General features: G+C 37.1%; 1 pseudogene; it reads left to right on the top strand.

The window, feature by feature from the left end:
* Nucleotides 1–5,948: 5,948 nt before the first annotated feature.
* Nucleotides 5,949–6,806, top strand: LOC140534398 (elongation factor 1-alpha 1 pseudogene; annotated as a pseudogene).
* The last annotated feature ends 4,955 nt before the right edge of the window (nt 6,807–11,761 follow it).

Genomic DNA, 11,761 nt, shown 5'->3' with positions numbered 1-11,761 from the left:
ACATTTCTCTCTGTCCGATCCTGCCCTTCATTTATTCCATTATCTCCCTTGACCTGTCCTCCCACAATAGTGTTTGTTTCTGATTATCCCTTTCCCCAATTTGCTGTCCTTTCTATTATCTTCCCTCTCCTATCCCTTTCCCCCTTGGCTTCCTGTAGGGTAAAATAGATTTCCATATCCAATTCAGTATGTGTTATTCCCTGCTTAAGCCAAGTCCCATGAGAGTATGGCTCAATTTCCTTTCATCTCCCCCCTCTTCTCCTCCATTGTAGAAGCTCTTTCTTCCCTCTTGTATGTGAAATGATTTGCTAGATTTCTACCTCTCCCTTTCTCTTACTCTTAGTACATTCCATTCAACAGAAAATTTTATTTTTTTATTTTTTATTTTTTTAGTTATTCTTCCTTCATATTCAGTCCACCCTGTGCCCTCTGTCTATGTATATATTATATGTGTGTGTGTGTGTGCATATATTCCCTCTAACTACCCTAATACTGACAAAGGTCTCATGAGTTACAAATAACATCTTTCCATGCAGGAATGTAAATAGTTCAACTTTAATAAGTCCCTTATGATTTCTTTTTCCTGTTTGTCTTTTCACGTTTCTCTTGATTCTTGCATTTGAAAGTCAAATTTTCTATTCAGCTCTGGCCTTTTCATCATGAGTGCTTGAAAGTCTTATATTTCATTGAAATTCCATTTTTTCCCCCTGAAGTATTATACTAAGTTTTGCTGGGTAGGTGATTCTTGGTTTTAATCCTAGTTCCTCTGACCTCTGGAATATCATATTCCAAGCCCTCCAATCCCTTAGTGTAGAAGCTGCTAAATCCTGTGTTATCCTGATTGTATTTCCACAATATTTGAATTATTTCTTTCAGGCTGCTTGTAATATTTTCTCCTTGACCTGGGAACTCTGGAATCTGGCTACAATATTTCTAGGAGTTTTCCTTTTGGGATCTCTTTCAGGAGATAAATGCTGAATTCTTTCCATTTCTATTTTACCTTCTGGTTCTAGAGTATCAGGGCTATTTTCCTTGACAATTTCTTGGAAGATGATGTCTAGGTTCTTTTTTAGATCATGGTTTTCAGATAGACCAATAATTTTTAAATTATCTCTCTTGGATCTATTTTCTAGATCAGTTGTTTTTTCAATGAGATATTTCACATTGTCTTCAATTTTTTCATTCTTTTGGTTTTGTTTTGTAATTTCTTGGTTTCTCATAAAATCATTTGTTTCTATCTGCTCCATTCTAATTTTTAAAGAACTATTTTCTTCAGTGAGCTTTTGAATCTCCTTTTCCACTTGGCCAATTATGCTTTTTTAAAGCATTCTTCTCTTCATTGGTTTTTTGGATCTCTTTCATCATTTGGGTTGTGTGTTCATCCTTCATTACTGAAGAAGATCATGCCATTAGAGAAATTATGACATGACTTGGACTTGACTTTGTTTTGAGTGAGGGAGGGCTGTGCAGGACACCAGCCTCACTTCTCCTCCAGAGCCATCTGAATCCAGTGACCAGATATTCATCAGGATGACTGGAGATGACCCAGGATGAGGCAACTGGGGCTAAGTGATTTGCCCAAGGTCACACAGCTAGTGAGTGTCAAATGTCTGAGGTGAGAATTGAACTCAGGTCCTCCTGACTCCTGCACTTGTGCTCTATCCACTGAACAACCTAGTTGCCCCATCTGTGATCTTCAGTTTACAAAATCAAAAGACCATTTGGGTTAGTCTATTTTTAAAGGTATTATTTTCTTCAGTATTTTTTTGGGATTTCCTTTAGCAAGCTGTTGACTTGCTTTTCATGATTTTCTTGCATTGCTTTCATTTCTCTTTCCAATTTTTCCTCTACTTCTCTTACTTGATTTTCAAAATCCTTTTTGAGCTCTTCCATGGCCTGAGACCATTGCATATATATTTTTGGAGGTTTTGGATATAGAAGCCTTGACTTTGATGTCTTCCTCTGATGGTATGCTTTGTTCTTCCTCATCTGACAGGATGAAAGAAAATACCTTTTCACCAAGAAAGTAACATTCTGTAGTCTTATTTTTTCCCCTTTTTTTGGGCATTTTCCTAGTCAGTTACTTAACTTTTGAGTGCTTCTTCAAGAGGAGGGTATACTGTGGGGACTCGTAAGTTCTCAGTTCCTCCAAGGTGGCACAATCAAGGGAGAGGAGTTTACTCCTCTCCTGGCCTGCACTCTGGTCTGGGAGCAATCACATACACTCTTCTGCCCAGGATCTGTGAGTAGGATTCCCTCTCCAGAGCCTCTACCAACTCCACCACACCACTGCTCTTCTTCATCCCAGGACCACCACTCAGGACTGAGACTCAGATTAGCAGCTTGATTCCCCCAGGGTCTTTAGGCTAAGGGCTCCAAAAGTGGATGCTCCTGCACTGACTACAGCTGCCCTAGAGCCAGGTCTGGGACCAGACCTCACTCCCCTCTCACCCAGTTGAAAGAGCTTTCTCACTGACCTTTGAACCTGTCTTTGGAATTTGTGGGTTGAGAATCTGGAAACTGCAGCTGCTACCTATGATTCTGTGCCCTGAAGCCTGCTCCAGTCCTATTCATGCCCCGTGGCCCAGTCTGTGCTGCATTCCGCTCTGAGCCTGGTGCAATAGACCTTTCCTGTTGGCTTTCCAGGCTATCTTGGGCTGGAAATCTCTTTCACTCTGTCGTTTTGTGGCTTCCTTTGCTCTTGAATTTGTTTAGAGTCATTTTTACAGGTATTTTATGGGCTATGGGGCAGAGCTAGAGCAGGTCCATCTTTCTACTCCACCACCTTAGCTCCACCCCCCATTTATATACTTAAAAAAAAATAAGAATAATCTCCATGAGCACTGAGAGTATCTTCAATGAGTACAGACTGAATATTCACAAGCAATATTACACAGTAGCACACATTTTACCAACACATAATTGACTGAAAGATTCAAAGAATACCAGAGAATACCACTGTATTTATTACTTGTTGATCATAAAAAGGTATTTAATTTCATGGAGTAAGGAAGGTGGTGCAGTGGATGAGTGTTAGATTTGGAGTTAGGAAGACCTGAATTCAAATCCAGCCTTAGACATGTACTAATTGTATGACCTTGGGCAAGTCACTTAACCTCTGCCTCAGTTTTCTGAATTATAAATGGGGATCATAATGTAGCAACTACCTCTCAAGGTTGCTGTGAGGATAAGATGAGATAATATATATAAAACACTTATATAAATAAGAATGCTATGTAAATGATAGCTATTCTTCTTTTTATATTCTTATTCTTAGAGCAAAACACTACAACTCTTCTAACAGCTCAATAGCTCTCTTCCAACAAGAATGTGTCCCACACATATCAAAATTATTCAAGATTCCTTGACAGAACCATGAAACAGAGAAAGGTATGTTTACTAAAGGTATTTGCTACTATGATGGAGGAGATCCAGTGCAGGGTTCAAGTTCAAGGGGGATTCTCTACAGATGTTGAGGTACTCTGGGTCATCCTGTTTGCAGATGGTATCTTGCTAGATGCACTAAGCCTCAGAGTCTTGTGCAAACAAGAAGGAGGCATTCAAAGGCTCTGGCTTAGCTTTCTACAAAGAAAAAATCAAGCAGATGAAAAATGTGTGATGTTAATATTGCCAATTATGACATGCAGATAAATGGATAACCTATTGAGCTTATCCATCAATATATATTTCATGGTCAGACAGTAAAAATGGACAATGAGTTGGACCTAGAATTAAATAGGAGAAGAGTGTCTGGATTGCCTTCAGGAAAATGCAAGATGCCTGTAATGACTCCACATTTTTTCCAGAAACAAATCCCACTTCTTAAAAATAGAAATTTTATTTTCAGGTTTAAACTTCTTTCCTTTTTTGCCTCCACTGAAAAAGCAAGAAAAGCAAAATTCATTACAAATACATATAGGCAAGCAAAACAAATTCCTGCTTTGTCATAACATCCATCCATATAAAAAAAATATGCCTCAGTCTGAACTCTGATTCTATCACCTCTGTCCCTGGAGTTGGAGAGCATTTTCATAATAAGTTCTCTGGAACTGTGTTTGGTCATTGTGACGATCAAATATCCTAAGTCGTTCAAAGTTGTTTGTCTTTACAATACTGTTGTTATAAAAATTGTTCTTGTGGTTTTGCACATTTCACTTTGCAATCAGTTCATACAACTCTTCTCAGGCTTTTCTGAAATCACCATTTCTTACAATATGATGGTATTCCATCACATTCATATACCATAATTTGTTCAGACATTCCCCAACTGATGCATATCTCCTCAGTTTTCAATTCTTGGTTGCCACAAAAAGAGCTACTATTAATATTTTTGTACACAAAGATCCTTTTTCTCTTTCTTTAATCTCTTTGGAATACAGACCTGATAATTATATCACTGGGTCAAAAGGTATGCACAGTTTAATAGCTTTTGGGGTATACCACCAAACTGCTTTCCAGAATTTCTAAGCCAGTTCATAATTCCATCATCAGTGCATTAATGTACCTGTTTTCCTACAGCCTTACTAGCATCTGTCATTTTTCTTTTTGTCAACTTTGAAAGACCCACATTTTTTATAACAATAGTCTTTTGATGTTGTTGAATCATTGAGTCATAGAATATGCTGGTCTCTGAAAAATTTAAAATGAATGTCACTCAGCATAATAGAGAAGCGTATGGTGGATACGAGCAGGCTGAAACACATGATGAAGGAACTACAAAGGAGAAACAAAGTAAAGGAGAGCAACAAAGAGATACTGGCATGGCAAAAGCAAGGGATAACCTGAGAATAGCCCATATATGTGTTACCTTATAAACTGATATCTTATAATGTCAAAAGAAAGTAATAAAAGTTTCTGGCATACTAGGTGAATTTTTTCTCCTCATTTAATTTTTATTTTTTTACTCAATTACATGTAAATGAAAAATTTTAACATTTTTAAAATTTTGAGTCCTGAATTATCTCCCTCTCTCCAGTTTCCCCCACCCCCAAGACAACAAGCAATCTGATATAGATTATACATGTGCAGTCCTGCAAAATATTTTTATATTGGCAATGTTGCTAAAGAAAATGCAGAGAAAAGGGAGGAGGAGGAGGAAGAAGGAAGGAAGGAAGGAAGGAAGGAAGGAAGGAAGGAAGGAAGGAAGGAAGGAAGGAAGGAAGGAAGGAAGAAGAAAAAGTATGCTTCAGTCTGCATTCAGACGCCATCAGTTCTTTCTCTGGAGATGGAGAGTATTTTTCATCACAAGTTCTTTGGAATTGTCTTAGATCATTGTATTGTTGAGAAAAGCTAAGTCATTCACAGTTGATCATTGTGCAATATTACTATTACTGTGTACAATGTTCTCTGGGTTCTGCTTACTTCACTTTGCATCAGTTCATGTAAGTCTTCCCAGGTTTTTCTGAAAGCATTCTGCTCATTATTTCATATAGCACAATAGTATTCCATCACAATCATATATGACAACTTGTTCAGCCATTTTCCAATTGATGGGCATCCCCTCAATTTCCAATTCTTTTCCACCACAAAAAGGGTTGCTATAAATATATTTGTACATGTGGTTCATCTTTCTTTTTTTTTTATCATCTCTTTGGGATACAGACCTAGTAGTGATATTGTTGGGTCAAAGGGTATTCACTGTTTTATAGCCCTTTAGGCACAGTTCTATATTACTGTCCAGAATAGCTGGATAATTCATGACTCCACCAACAGTGCATTAGTGGCCCTATTTTCCCACAATCCTTCCAACATCTATCATTTTCCTTTTCTGTCACATAAGTCAATCATATAGGTGTGAGGTGGTACCCCAGAGTTGTTTTCATTTGCATTTCTCTAATCAATAGTAATTAAGACTATATTTTCAAATGACTATAGCATTGATTTTTTTCTTCTCAAAACTGTTCATGTCCTTTGACAATTTATCAATTGAGGAATGATTCATTCTTATAAATTTGACTCGGTTCTCTATGTTTTTAAGAAATGAGTAATGGTGGTAATGCCAATGGAACTACACTGCTTGAAGCTTTGGATTGCATTCTGCTGCCAACTCATCTAACTGACAAGTCCTTTCGTCTACCCCTCCAAGATGTCTACAAGATTGACAGTATTGGTACCGTACCTGTTGGCTGAGTGGAAACTGGTGTTCTAAAACCAGGCATGGTGGTCACCTTCACCCCAGTCAATGTTACAACTGAAGTAAATTCTGTTGAAATGCACCATGAAGCTTTGAGTAAGGTTCTGCCAGGGGATAATGTTGGTTTCAGTCAAGAATGTGTCTGTCAAAGATGTCCGTCATGGTAATGTGGCTGGTGATAGCAAGAACAACTCACCTATGGAAGCAGCTGGTTTCACTGCACAGATTATTATCCTGAACCATCCAGGCCAAATCAGTCCGGCTATGCACCTGTTCTGGATTGTCACACTGCTCACATTGCTTTCAAGTTTGCTTAACTGAAGGAGAAGATTGATCATCGTTCTGGTAAGAAGCTGGAAGATGGTCCTACGTTCCTGAAATCTGGTGATGTCACCATCATTGACATGGTTCCAGGCAAGCCCATGTGTGTGGAGAGTTTCTCGGATTATCCTCCTCTGGGTCGTTTTGCTGTTCCTGATATGAGGCAGACTGTTGCAGTTGGTGTCATAAAGGCAGTTGACAAGAAGGCTGCTGGAGCTGGCAAGGTCACAAAATCTGCCCAGAAGGCTGAATGAATATTATATACAAGACCTGCCACCCAAGTCTTAATCAGTGGTGGAAGAATGGTCTCAGAACTGTTTGTCTCAGTTGAATATTTAAGTTTAATAGTAAAAGCCTGGTTAATGTTTACAATGCATCATAAAAGCTTCAGGAGGAAAGGAATGTTTTTTGGACCATTTGTTTGGTGGCAGTATTAAGTTATTAGTTTTTAAAATCAGTAATTTTTAAATGGAAACAACTTGACTAAAAATCTGTCACAGAATTTTGAGACCATTAAAGTAGTTCAACGCGAAAAAAAAATGAGGCCTTTGTCAGAAAACTTTGCCATAAATTTTTTTCCCAGTTTTCCACTTTTCTTCCAATCTTGGCTGCATTAGTTTTGTTTGTGCAAACCCTTTTAAACTTGATATAATCAAAATTATCGATTTTATATCCTATAATATGCTCTATCTTATTTGGTCATATATTTTTCCCTTATCCATAAATCCAACAAGTAAAATATTCCATGCTCCCTCAATTTGCTTATGATATAACATAGATGTCTATGTCTATGTCTATGTCATTTTTACCTTATCTCAGTACACAGTGAGAGATGTTGGTTTATACCTAGTTTCTGCCAAACTGGTTTCCAGTTTTCCCAGTAATTTTTGTTAAATAGTGACCTCTTATAAAAAAAATCTTGGATATTTGGGTTTGTCACACTAGAATACTGTGATTATTTACTACTGTGCATTGTTTCTCTAATCCATTCTACTGATTCATCACTCTATTTCTTAGCCAGCACCAGACTGTTTTGATGATTACTTCTTTGTACAACAGTTTGGTATCACATTTTTTCATTGATTCCTTTGATATCCTTGACTTTTTTTCTTCCAGATGAGTTGTCTAGCTCTATAAAATAATTTTTTGGTAGTTTGATTGGTATGGCACTGAATAAGTAAATTAATTTAGGTAGACTTGTCATTTTTATTTCATTGGTTCGGCCTAGCCATGAGCAATTAATATTTCTCCAATTGTTTAAGACTGATTTTGTGTGAAAAGTGTTTTGTAATTATGTTCATGTTGTTCCTGGACTGACAATGGGTAAGTTCTTTTGGTGAATTTATGAGAGGATATGGACAAGAGTCCTACAGCATAGACAACCATAGATAACCATGAATGAGTTATCTGTATTATTGAAAGAAATATCCATATTTCTGAAATCACAACTCTGTTTGAATAGCTGAGTAGTCTGCTAGTGGTTTTACTCAAGATAGAACATTTTACTACAATTTGTGAATTTGATATTCTTCTCTGTTTCAATTCTATTTTTCTTGGCCATGATTCATAAAAATAATAGCAGATATTTTATGCCACACTTACCATGTGCCAGGCACTGTGCTAAATACTTTATAATTATTATCACAAAACTCTTGTGAGGTAGGAGTTATTATTATTTCCATTTTACAGATGAGGAAACTAAGGCAAACAGAGATTAAGTAACTTGCTCAGGGTTACATAGCTCAGATATAAGCATCTGAGGCAGAATCTGAACTCAGATCTTCCTGACACTGGGCCGAGCAGGCTATCCACTGGGTCATCTGTGTATGCTACTTATATAAATGTACAAAGCCTTAAGTAGCAATTTTGTCAACAGGAACAAATTAATTGAGCACGACGAGACTTCATTTTAACATTCTTTTGGAGTAGGAAGGGCAGGTAGGTGGCTAAGGGGGTTTCAAACCAGAAAGACATCTTCCTGTATTCAAATCTGGCCTCAGACACTGCTAGTTGTCACTTATTTGCCTCGGTTTCCACATCTATAAAATGAGCTGGAAAAGGAAATATTAAATCACCCCTGTATCTTTGCCAAGAAAACCCCAAATGGGGGTTTTCATATACGACTGAAAAATGACTGAACAGATTGAGGAGGAAATAGAGCCCTTGCACTCCCCTATAGGCAGTCAATCAGTCTTTCAATAAATACTTTATTAAGTCTACTATGTGCCAGCTACTCTGTGACAATGTTGGAATGCTAAGAAAGGCAAAGGTTAGTCCCTGCTCTCAAGCTCCTAGTGTAATAGGAGAGATAATATGCAAATTATTTTAGTGTGCCTAATTACTCATGTATAGGTGCAATTGTCCTAGTACTCCTCCCAAAGCCTTTTATCTTTGAGGGCTGTGTACTCAAGAAATGTCCGAGTAGAGTTTAAGTATTTAAGACCACAAGGAATTTAAAAAAGAGAGAGACTGTGATTAAGCAAGTACCTTCAAAGCCATAAGTAGCAAAGTCCTTTCTTATTAAAAAAAAAAAAAGGACCTCACTCTACATTTCAAAAAGCAATCTCTACAAGTAATTTTTAGCTTATATTTTATTCAAACGTTTAGATTTTGTTACAATTTTAACACACAGAATTCTTTAAAATACAATCAAATAGGGTAACATAAACAAATAGGCCATTAAGACTTTTGGGATACCCTATAATTATTCATAAAATAATTGTTTTCATATTTGTGAAGAATATGATAGACACATGATTTGTCACAAAATTTCTTGAAATGTATTATTGAGGATATTGCTGTTTATAACTGTTTTTCAAGTACTAATTGAGACAGCTATTTTGCCTTTATTACTACTACCCCAATTTACACAAATAAGATGTTACAAATAGCAGTATAATTTATTTCTTCCTTTTGTTGGAAGTGAATTTCTGGGAGAAAATAACTGACTCCATCTTGTTCTGTAACAGCTATTTTCTTGTATATGGCCCTTGCATGAACTTCAAGACCAGCTGTAGCAGCTGGTTTTCTTCAGTCTCTTTCTTTCCTTCTCTAATTGGTACAAAAAAGACTTAATTGGCAAAAAAGGATTTCAGAGACTCTAGAATGTGCCCCTCCCTTATCTAGTCTGACAGATGGTTGGTTCCCTTTGATTTAGTGAGCTAGCTATAGGAACAAGAAAACTCCCTCATCTATTTCCCGTAGCAAATGAAATACATTTTCCTTTAACAAAGTATTTTTTTCTTTATACGGTCAGCTATGTTGTAATAAGCAACCACATATTTTTTCTTTGTCTTACATAATGTATAAGTATTGCTTGCTGAATTGTGAATGCGGCATTCCCCATAAAGTGCTGGTAGAGCATACTACACTCTGAGTGTAATAAATCTGTCTTCTGGAAGTCAGTTCATCCTTCCTTTCCTTCCTTCCTTCCTCCCTTCTTCCCTCCTTCCCTTTCTTCTTTCTTTCCTTCCTCCCTCTCTCCCACTTTGGCCAGAGCAGGTAGTGTACTTAAGAAAAAAGTTCTTATTACCAAAAAACAAAAAAACAAAAAAACCCCCCAAAACCAAAGAGGCTGCTAGAAGGAAAGAATTACCTAGCTGATCAGTGAGCAAGCACTTGTTAAGCAGTTTCTTGTTGCACAATCATGTCTGACTCTTCATGATTTCATGGACCACACTGTCCAAGGGGTTTTCTTAGCAAAGTGACTAGAGTGGTTTGCCATTTCTTTCTTCAGTGGATTAAATCAGAGGTTAAGTGACTTGCCCTGGCCACACCACTAGCAAGTGGCTGAAACCAGATTTGAACTTCTTTCAGACTCCAGACCTAGTGCTCTGTCCACTGAGCTGTGTAACTGTCGGGTTAGACATTAAGTGTTTTATCTGATAGGATGAAGAGAAAACAATTTCCTTAAACTATCAATGCCCTCTACAATCCTCTTTTGTAAAATGATTTGGGTGAAAGGAGATATTCTGCTTTAAGCTGTCCAGCAAGATGTGCTGAGACATCACTAGCAAAAATAGAACAAAATGGAATTATTAACTCCTAAGAGATGACTTTTAGCTCTTAAAATTTTTTTCTTTTTCTCCCTTTCTTTTCTCTCAAACTAGAGCATTCTTTATGTATGCGTACCCAAAATATTAAATAAGGTAAGCAATAATCATCATCATCAAGTTCACGTTTGTTTCAGTGTCATCACAAGACAAGTCTATTAACTGTTCTCGCCCAAATGGACTAAGACCAAACTTATCGTATCAGCTTAGGGCCAATAAGTTCCTTATCCACTCCTATATCTAGGTCTTTTAATAAAATGAGAATTTCTTTTGCAGACTGGTCAACTGACTAATAAGTAGGTTTTTATTCTACTTCATTTTCAGCACAAGTATTTTTTAAACTGAGTAACATATCAAAAACATTATTTTGCAGACCCGAAGCTTGATTGCTTTATAAATGGGTTCATTTTATCTTTCTAGATGAGTATGAATTTGAGGATCTTGAACTGATTTTAGAGTATTAAATTTTTAAAAAGTCCACCAAATACGTACTTTTTTGGGAAGATTATTTTTATTACAAAATGAATGTTTGATGTTGGTTACTATCTTTAAGAAAAGTGGCAATTTCTTCCGTTGATTCAAATACTTTTCTCTGCCACAAGAAGGCCAATTCCACTTCTTTGGAGTCTTGGCTCTTAAGAATAACCATCTCCTCAGCAGCAGGGTTCAGTAAACAACTTTCTTGAATTTCCTTCTAAGGGTGCAATGTAATGACACCTCCTACAACCATGTGCTTTTGAGGTGAGATACTATTGTCAATGGTCAGTGAAGGAGAGAAGAATCTCTTCTTGTACTTTTTTTAGGAGTACAACTACACGTGAGTCCTCACAGGGCTGAGTTATTCCTCCAAAGCTTGGTTCCATGTTTACTCAGCAGGATTGGTTCCCAGGTTTAAACTCAGACCTAGGGACCATGCCATGGTCTCTGTCAATGTGCAACCAAACTTACTGATATTTTTGTATGCAAATGGACCATTAAAAACCTACTGCCTTTGAACAAATGTCTGACATTCTTAATTTCACTAGATTGAGAGACAAATTGTTCCAAGATTCCTTGATCCATCTTCCCCATCCCAACCTCTCTATTTTAAAAACAGGTAAGAAGACTGGTGACCTTCAAGATGCCTCCTTTGTCTATCCATGTAAGAAATCTTGGTTGAGTTCTTCAGGTTGCGTAGAACTCTTCCTATTGAAAGGTTATTTTGTGGTACTAGACAAACACTCTGCTGTAAGAGATTATTTGCACTTGTGATATA

This window comes from Notamacropus eugenii, chromosome 3, assembly GCF_028372415.1.
Source record: "Notamacropus eugenii isolate mMacEug1 chromosome 3, mMacEug1.pri_v2, whole genome shotgun sequence".
Taxonomy (NCBI): domain Eukaryota; kingdom Metazoa; phylum Chordata; class Mammalia; order Diprotodontia; family Macropodidae; genus Notamacropus; species Notamacropus eugenii.
The sequence above is the reverse complement of the archived record's forward strand: the minus strand, read 5'-3'. Positions and strand labels throughout refer to the sequence as shown.